This window comes from Balaenoptera acutorostrata, chromosome 9 (assembly GCF_949987535.1).
Source record: "Balaenoptera acutorostrata chromosome 9, mBalAcu1.1, whole genome shotgun sequence".
NCBI lineage: Eukaryota > Metazoa > Chordata > Mammalia > Artiodactyla > Balaenopteridae > Balaenoptera > Balaenoptera acutorostrata.
Genome location: NC_080072.1, coordinates 13,326,893 through 13,335,254, shown reverse-complemented (window position 1 = coordinate 13,335,254; position 8,362 = coordinate 13,326,893). Strand labels below are relative to the sequence as shown.

At 37.3% G+C, this 8,362-nt stretch overlaps 1 pseudogene; it reads left to right on the top strand.

Moving 5' to 3' along the window:
* LOC103019763 (olfactory receptor 5D13-like) lies at positions 1-803 on the top strand (annotated as a pseudogene).
* The last annotated feature ends 7,559 nt before the right edge of the window (positions 804-8,362 follow it).

The window sequence follows — 8,362 nt, the reverse complement described above, 5'->3', positions numbered from 1 at the left end:
ATGGACACATGCATAAGCCCTGCATTTTGTTCATTGGAATCAGATTCCACTTCCAAATCTCTCTCTCTCTCTCTCTCTCTCTCTTTCTCCCACTCTTCATTTCTCCTAGTTTTTCCACCCAAACTCTTGAAGAACTTGGTTGTGCGAGACAGAACCATCTCTTTCCCAGGATGCATCATGCAATTCTTCTTGGCTTGTATAGTTGCAGCGCAGAAATATTCATTTGGCAGTGATGGCCTATGAGCGATTTGTGGCAGTTTGTAAGCCTCTACTCTACACAGCGGTCATGTCCCTAGAGCTCTGTGCATTGCTAGTGGCTGGGCCCTACACGTGGGGTGTAGTCTCTTCCTTGACACTCACCTATTTTCTACTGGCATTATCCTTCTGTGGGTCTAACATCACAAATAATTTTGTCTGTGAGCACTGTCATTGTCTTCGTCTCCTGTTCGGATCCCTACATCAGCCAAGCGCTTTGTTTTGTCATCGCCATATTCAATGAGGTGAGCAGCTTGGTAATTACCCTCACTACGTATATGTCCATTTTTGTCACTATCATAAAAATGCCCTCTGCTGGTGGGCGCCAAAAAGCCTTCTCCACCTGTGCCTCCCATCTGACTGCCATCACCATTCTCCATGGGACTGTCCTTTTCCTTTATTGTGTACCCAGCACCAAAAACTCATGGCTCATAGTCAAAGTAGGTTCTGTATTTTATACAGTGGTGATTCCCATGCTGAACCCTTTGATCTACAGCCTCAGGAACAAAGATGTGAAAGAGAGTGCCAGGAAATTAATGAATCGCTGAATACAATTTTGTTGAAGATTTGTGTCTCCAAAAGAAATTTGATCTATTACATAGTGTTGTTCAATGCTTCTAGTAGAGATGATGATTAAAATTATGTAGTCAACTCACTAGATTTTTCAATTTAGAGTCATACACCAGTTATCTGATCTTTTGGTTTCTATTCAATGTCTAATAAAATAGCTGTAAACCATATGTGAAATAATTTGTGTTGGGTGAATGGTGTCCCCCAAATATCCACGTCCACCCAGAAGCTCAGAAACCTTATTTGGAAATAGGATCTCTGCAGATGTAGTTAAGGTAAGAATCAAAATGAGATTAAAGTGAACCCTAAATCCAATGAGTGTGTCCTTACAAGAGACAGAAAAGGACACCCAGAGACACACAGGGAAGATTGTCGTTTTACTGCTGCCCACCAGGGGGCTCCAGGAGCCACCAGAATCTGGACAATGTGAGGAAGGATTCTCCCCTAGCATCTTCAGAGGGAGCATGGCCTTCCTGCACCTCGATTTCAGGCTTCTGGTGTGGAGAACTGTGAGGAAATAAATTTCCATTGTTTTAAACAACTAAGTCTGTGGTGATTTACTGCAGCAACACTAGGAGTCTTATTTAACAGTAAATACCAGACCATAAAATCCTGACTCATACATCGGCATAATAAATCATTGTTTAAAACATTATTCCATTTCATTTAAGCAATAGGAATATCAGGGCTATAGAGGAATTCTGAAAAGCTGTAGCTAACTCGGAATGCGGATATGAAAGAATTAGCAATGAGAGCTTGGAGGCATTGTCTCTAAAATCAGGCCAGGCTCTTTGCTCCTTTCTGCTCAAGGGCCTCCTGTACTTTTATTATAATATAGGAAGTGATGTTAGACATGACGACTGAATTTCAAGTAAAAGTGTTGATTTTATATCCAAAGGATTAACAAGGGAACCAGACCAAAAATGAAAAATTGTTACTAGTCTCACATGTCTCACAGTCTGATGTGTTAAACTTGATATTGTAAATTCTATTTACTAATGCAGTGGATGTCATAAAACATTTCAAAAATAGTTTGTATACAGAGTCACAGACATAGAGGACAGACTTGTAGTTGCCAAGGTGGAGGAGGAGTGGGGGAGGGTTGGATTGGGAGTTTGGGTTAGTAGAAGCAAAGTATTATATATAGGATGGATAAACAACAAGGTCCTACTGTATAGCACAGGAAACTATACTCAATATCCTATAATAAATCATAATGGAAAAGAATATGAAAAAGAATATATACATGTATAACTGAATCACTTTGCTGTGCACCAGACACTAACATAACATTATAAATCAACTATACTTCAATAAAAAAATAGTTTTTTTTTTTTTAAAGTTTAATTTTTAAAATTTATTTATGGCTGTGTTGGGTCTTCGTTTCTGTGCGAGGGCTTTCTCTAGTTGTGGCAAGTGGGGTCCAGTCTTCATCGCGGTGCGCGGGCCTCTCACTATCGCGGCCTCTCTTGTTGCGGAGCACAGGCTCCAGACGCGCAGGCTCAGTAATTGTGGCTCACGGGCCTAGTTGCTCCGCGGCATGTGGGATCCTCCCAGACCAGGGCTCGAACCCGTGTCCCCTGCATTGGCAGGCAGACTCTCACCCACTGCGCCACCAGGGAAGCCCAAAAAATAGTTTGTATAAATATTGTTTCGTTTTGAAAGGTTAATTTTTAGTTAATTACACATTTACCTGCATAGTATAGAGTCATCTGCCAGACAAATATGGCATTGCTGCAATTGTTTAGACTGAAATGTATCCTAAAGTGATTATTCATTTTCTGGTCTTTGCCCAGTGAGTGATTGAGTTAGAAAAAAATTCAAAATATTATCTCCATTTATCTCTCGCTGATCGTGGTTTGTAGCACACAAGATTACCCAGGATATGCACTATGCAGATGTGCAATATTGTTCGTCTACATCACCTTAGTGATTAAATAATATTCACATGTCCAGAATAAGTGTGTTGATCTCAAATAAAACATTTAACTTCACCTTATACTATAAAGGTACACCACCAAAATTGGTCTTATATGTGTGGGTAGGTAGACAACCATACAACATAAAAAACCAAACATTTTACTTTTAATTTTTCTTAGTTATAAACCAGGGGTCCCACATGGCTAGCATAATATTCTGGCCAGTTACTAATATACTCTATTGTGCATTTTCCAAATAATTCTACTCAAGGGCTGTTCTTCACTCTGGGTAATGAAATGAAAATTGTCAGTTTTAATTCCATCAGGGAGGATTTAATATTTCTGTGTTTGTGTGTGTGCACATGTGTGTAGTATCTTGTTATTGGGATGCAACACACATATACAGGCCCTTTTCCAACACACTTATGACAAAGTGAGTATTATCAATCCTTACCCTTCAGAATGAATCATTTTATTGCATACTTCATGGTACATTGACTTGTATATGGAGAAAAGATGAATTCTCTCTGGACTTGGATTTGTGAATAAAAGAAGAAAAAAGGTGATAAATGACAACATAGAAAAAGGCAGGGGAAAATGCCTGAGTATGTTCTTGTATTTTTATTTTGCCAAATCACCAAAATTTCCATCAAACCAAAAGTAATCAAAACCAGTGATTTTCATACTTTATTACTCATACAACTCATGTGGGGCTGCTGTATTGTATGGTCAGGCCACTCAAGATGGCTGTTCTCTTGCTCTCTGTCCATCCCCTGCCCAACCAGTGCCCGCTTCCCCTACACCCTATGCACATGACTGGCCTTCCTACCCACTTGCCCCAGGCCCCAGCTAGTGACTGTTCTTATCAAAGGGGTGGTGAGGGGCATGACCCTCTGCTAGTCTCCCTGGTAACTAATGAGCCAAGCTGACGTAATTCCCCCTATAACTGGCAATCTTCCCTTTCCCCCTTTGAGCAAAGACCGCCACCATGTCCTGCCCCCCATCCGCTGCACACCGTGGGGTGTTGCTCCAGGACCTTGCTTCAGACATTAAGATCCCCCATCCATCAAACCACTGATGTCTCTGTTGCTGACTCTGTGCTCTTTCTTCAGTCTTAGAGCTGGGCAAGTGCAGGCCTCGTAGGCCTGCAGGGTGCAACCCAACATGTACAATGCAGATATTGGTGCAGTGGCCTGTGGTAGGGCCCAAGATTCTGCATTTCTAACAGACTTCCAAGTAATGCTGGTGTTACTGGCCATTGGACCAGACTCTGTGTAGCAAGAATCTAAACAAACATTTTTATTTTGGATAAAATTCAGCTGGCGTAGACTCATGTCCAGTTGTGTACCAAGTCATCAGCGGCCCCTTAAAATGAACTCCTTATTTCTCCTATCTTCCATTGGCAACAATCTGAATAAGAAACTAATTTTAATTCTGATTTAAATAAAACAATTTTAATTATGAAATTTCGATACTTTCACAAACTTTATAACAAGCATGCTTTTAAAACATGAAACATTTAAATTAGAGAAATAACATTTTCATAATATTTGTGGTCTTAGTATACTCTCTATTAATTTCTTTGATGGTGTAAACCTCTGCAAAGTTTCTACAAGAGTGAGTCAGGTGAAGAGTTGTATGTTGGGAAGTCATAAAGAAGAGAAACATAATCAAGCAGGGTTTTGCAGTATATTTTAAGAATGTTGGCTTTTACTTTGAGTGAAATGGGGAAACACTGCAGGGTTTTAGAAGAAATGATATGATCTAGCCTAAATTTTAAAAGGAAAACTATGTCTGATGTTGAGAACAAACTGCGAAAGAAGAAAAAAGGTAGACGTTGGAAGCTTGTTTAGAGGCCTACACAGTGTACAAAAGATGATGAATTCTGTTTCTCTTTTTCCTTCTAAACCACCCACAATTCTATATATAAAAAAAAAAATCTCATTTTTAGCAGCGCTGGTCTATAACTACTTCCTGGCTGTTCGTAAGCCTCTGCTTCACACAGTTGCCCTGTCTCGGAAGCTGCGTCCCATCCTTCTGGCTGGACGCCACACCTGGGCATAGACTGTTCCCTACACTCATCCTCTCAGTTGTATTGTCTACTGTGAGCCCATCATAGTTAATATATTTGTATGAATATTCTGTTGCCCTCTTGGATCCTGTTCACTTTATCCAAATGGTGTGTTTTACTTTAGCCAATTTCGATGGATTGAGAAAGCTCATAGTCATCACTTCCTAACTTTCATTCTCGTCACTGTCCTAAAGATACTTTCTACCTGTGGGCATCAGCGTCTTCTCCATCTTTGCCTTCCACCACACGATCATCCTTTCTTTCTACAGTGTGCTCAACTCCAAATGTTCACAGGTCATTGTTCAGCTAGGGTCTGTTTTTATACCATGCTAATCCCCATGCTAAACTCACTGACATATAGCTTGAAATACAGAAACATGAAAGGTCCTGTAATGAAGTTAATAGGCTCCAGAATATGTTAGTGCTCAGTCCAATATTAGTAAATATATTCCTATGAAATTAGGAACCAAGTCATAATGAAAAATATTCAACTACTTCTTTACACTAGCAAAAATAAGCCATTCAACGTGAACAGGGAAATGGTTTCAACTAGTCTTAGCATTTGAGTGGTAGGGTTGTAGAATAAGACTAGTCACTAAAAGTAAATTTACTAATATGTTAAAATAGCACTAAATTATATAATTATATAATGTAATGTAAATTATATATATATATATATATAATTGTGCATCTAAAGCAGTGATTATTTTCACTTTTTAGTCTAAATACTTTTTATCCTGTTAAGAACGAGCTTTCCTTGTCAACTGCATTTAATGTGGCTCTCTTCCAAGGAGCCAGAGAGTAAGGAGACTAAAAAGAAATATGAATAGATTTATCACAACTTTAAATTTTATTACTAAAATTTACTACACTCTTGGAAGAGATTGATATATTGAGACAATCAAGGTATAGAGATTGTTGGGGATTGTAGTTCAGAGAACACAGGCCGCATACTATTTTATGGCTTCAAGTCATCATGTTAAAATCTTTTGTCTAAGGACACATATTCCTCACATGTCATAAAATTTCTTTGGTGAAAGAAGCTTTTGTAAATTATAATTGTTACTACATTCTTATGAGTAATAATGCTTAGTTTTCACCAGTATTTTTTAGAGGGACATTATGTCTAATGTATTACTATTGCTAAGGAAACAATGTGTAAAATGCCCTTGTGAAGAAGCAATCTTCAACATATAACAACGCTCATCCAAAATGAATCCACACAGAAATGTACATGATTCCTTTCTCATTAAATATATATTTATAATGGTATATCTATTGAAGCCACTGTTTTAGCATAACAGAGAATCTAAGTCTTCAGCAAATAGTTCACCAAGTTATATATTGGATCACCCATATATTTGGTGGCCAGAGGTCAGTAAATGCTACTATTCAGAAAACTGATATAATTGAAAAATACAAAAAAAGCAAGATACGTGAGAATAATTTCTTGCTCTTTACTTCAAGAAATAAATGGAGCCCTAGGTAGAAATCATGGGCTAGTCAAGTAATTGCATGTAAAGTCACATGACTTTTGTTTTTGTTTTTGTTTTGTTTTTGGTTGTGATGTGAGGCTCGCGGGATCTTAGTTCCCAGACCATGGATTGAACCCGGGGCCCTGCAGTGAAAGCGCCAGGTCCTAACCGCTGGACCGCGAGGGAATTCCCACATGACTCTTTTTATAAACTATGTAATAAATTTCTTTCCAGTCAGGCTCAATTATTGTACCTGGAAATGGATAGCATATAAATAATTATATCTCCAAAAAGTGATTTCTATAGGCTGTCTCATTGTGAATCAACAGATTTGGGAGACAAGGGGTAGAGAAATAAAAAGAGAAAATGCAAAGGTCTCAAGGAATTTTTTAAAAGTATGAAGGAACTCATAAACCTATACTTGTTCATTGGTCCTGAAATTAAAATGATAAAAAGGTTAATTAACACTTTATTTGAATATTAATGAAAATTTAGCTGTGTTCCATGTTCACGGTTTAAGTGAGCAAATGTTTGACTAGCACATTTAAGAAAAAAACTCAACATATACATTAATAAAAGGAAATAATTCCAATGCATAAACACGTAGGTTTTCTTCCCTAGGTAGTTGACATGTGGAATGTCCCTTTCCTCAGAAATAGCAGTACTACGATTATCTCCATAAATTTGAATATAAAATACAACAGATGTAGTGATTTGATTAGGGATTATACCTAAATACAGCCAACACCTCCATTTTTGGTACTTCAAGCTTTTCCAAATGACTTTCCATGCTAGGTGGATAATTGAGCCTTGTAATAATCCTGGGAGTTAATAGGAAAGAGTATATTCTTACCATCTTAGTCTGGTAAAGAGAAGATTAAAAATCAGTGATCCGAACTCCTGGGACAGCACTGTTTCCATGATTTTATGACACCTGCTTTACTAATTTTCAGAAACAAAAACTACCACCACTGATGCCTCCATCATAATCATCATCTTTGTCATCAGTATATCATCATCATTCTGGTCTCCATTACAGACTGTGTATAAAATTCTTATATAAAACATTAAATGAGAAGGGATACATACATATATACTTTGTGAATAAAATAAACAAATAAATGTATTACCTCATGTTAGATGCTGGAGGATACAAATGGGTTGATAAAGTAAAATATAACTCCCTATAGAACCGGAGCTCGCATTGTCTTATACACATGAGTACAATTATAACTAAAAGTACAGAATGGCATAATTGTCAAAAGAACTGCAGCAGAAGTTCTCAGAGACAGAAGTACCAAATATCTTAATGTGAGTTGCTCATTTGAGAATGAAATTGGGAGGATGGTCATTAATGATTCTATTGATAGATGCTCACTTTCCTTGATATCATCAGTTCAATGGTTTCACTTTCCTTGATAACATCAGTTAAATGGTTTAAAATTTTCAAACCCTATAGAAGGGGTTAAAGATATGGAAGATTAGGCAAAGTACACTAATGCAATGCAATTGTGTAAGTTGGGTAATTCTAAAAATAACCTAACACTTTTCTACATTTTAAAATTAATAGATATTTCATTTTAAATATATAAATTGGCATAGGATTAGCTGTTTGGAGGGCAGTGATGAAAAAGATGAAATAATTCAAGGTAAATTACTTTGGGGCCAAAACTGCAAAGTTGAACATAGAAACATATGCAAAGTAAATGGGTTGAGACAAGTAGGAAGATTCTGGTATAACATGCATTTATAAAGAAAACTAAATGCATGAAAGTTTGTCTCTTGGTATTATGATTGGAGTAATTTCACATGAGTGTATAGTGGGTAAATAAATATGCTCCCAAAGTTATTGGTTCTCTGAAATCTCTAGATTTTGCCAGGAGTCTGGGTAGGGCATGGCAATATTCATTTGTCCTTTTACTCATTCAATCCCTCCTTCAAACATTCATTATTTAACTGCTATGGGCCACCTTCCATGCTATAGAATCAAAGAATGCCAAAAATACAAGTGTGGAGATATAAACAATTATTTAGGTAACTAATCTTGCATATTTTTCAGTATATTCAAACCA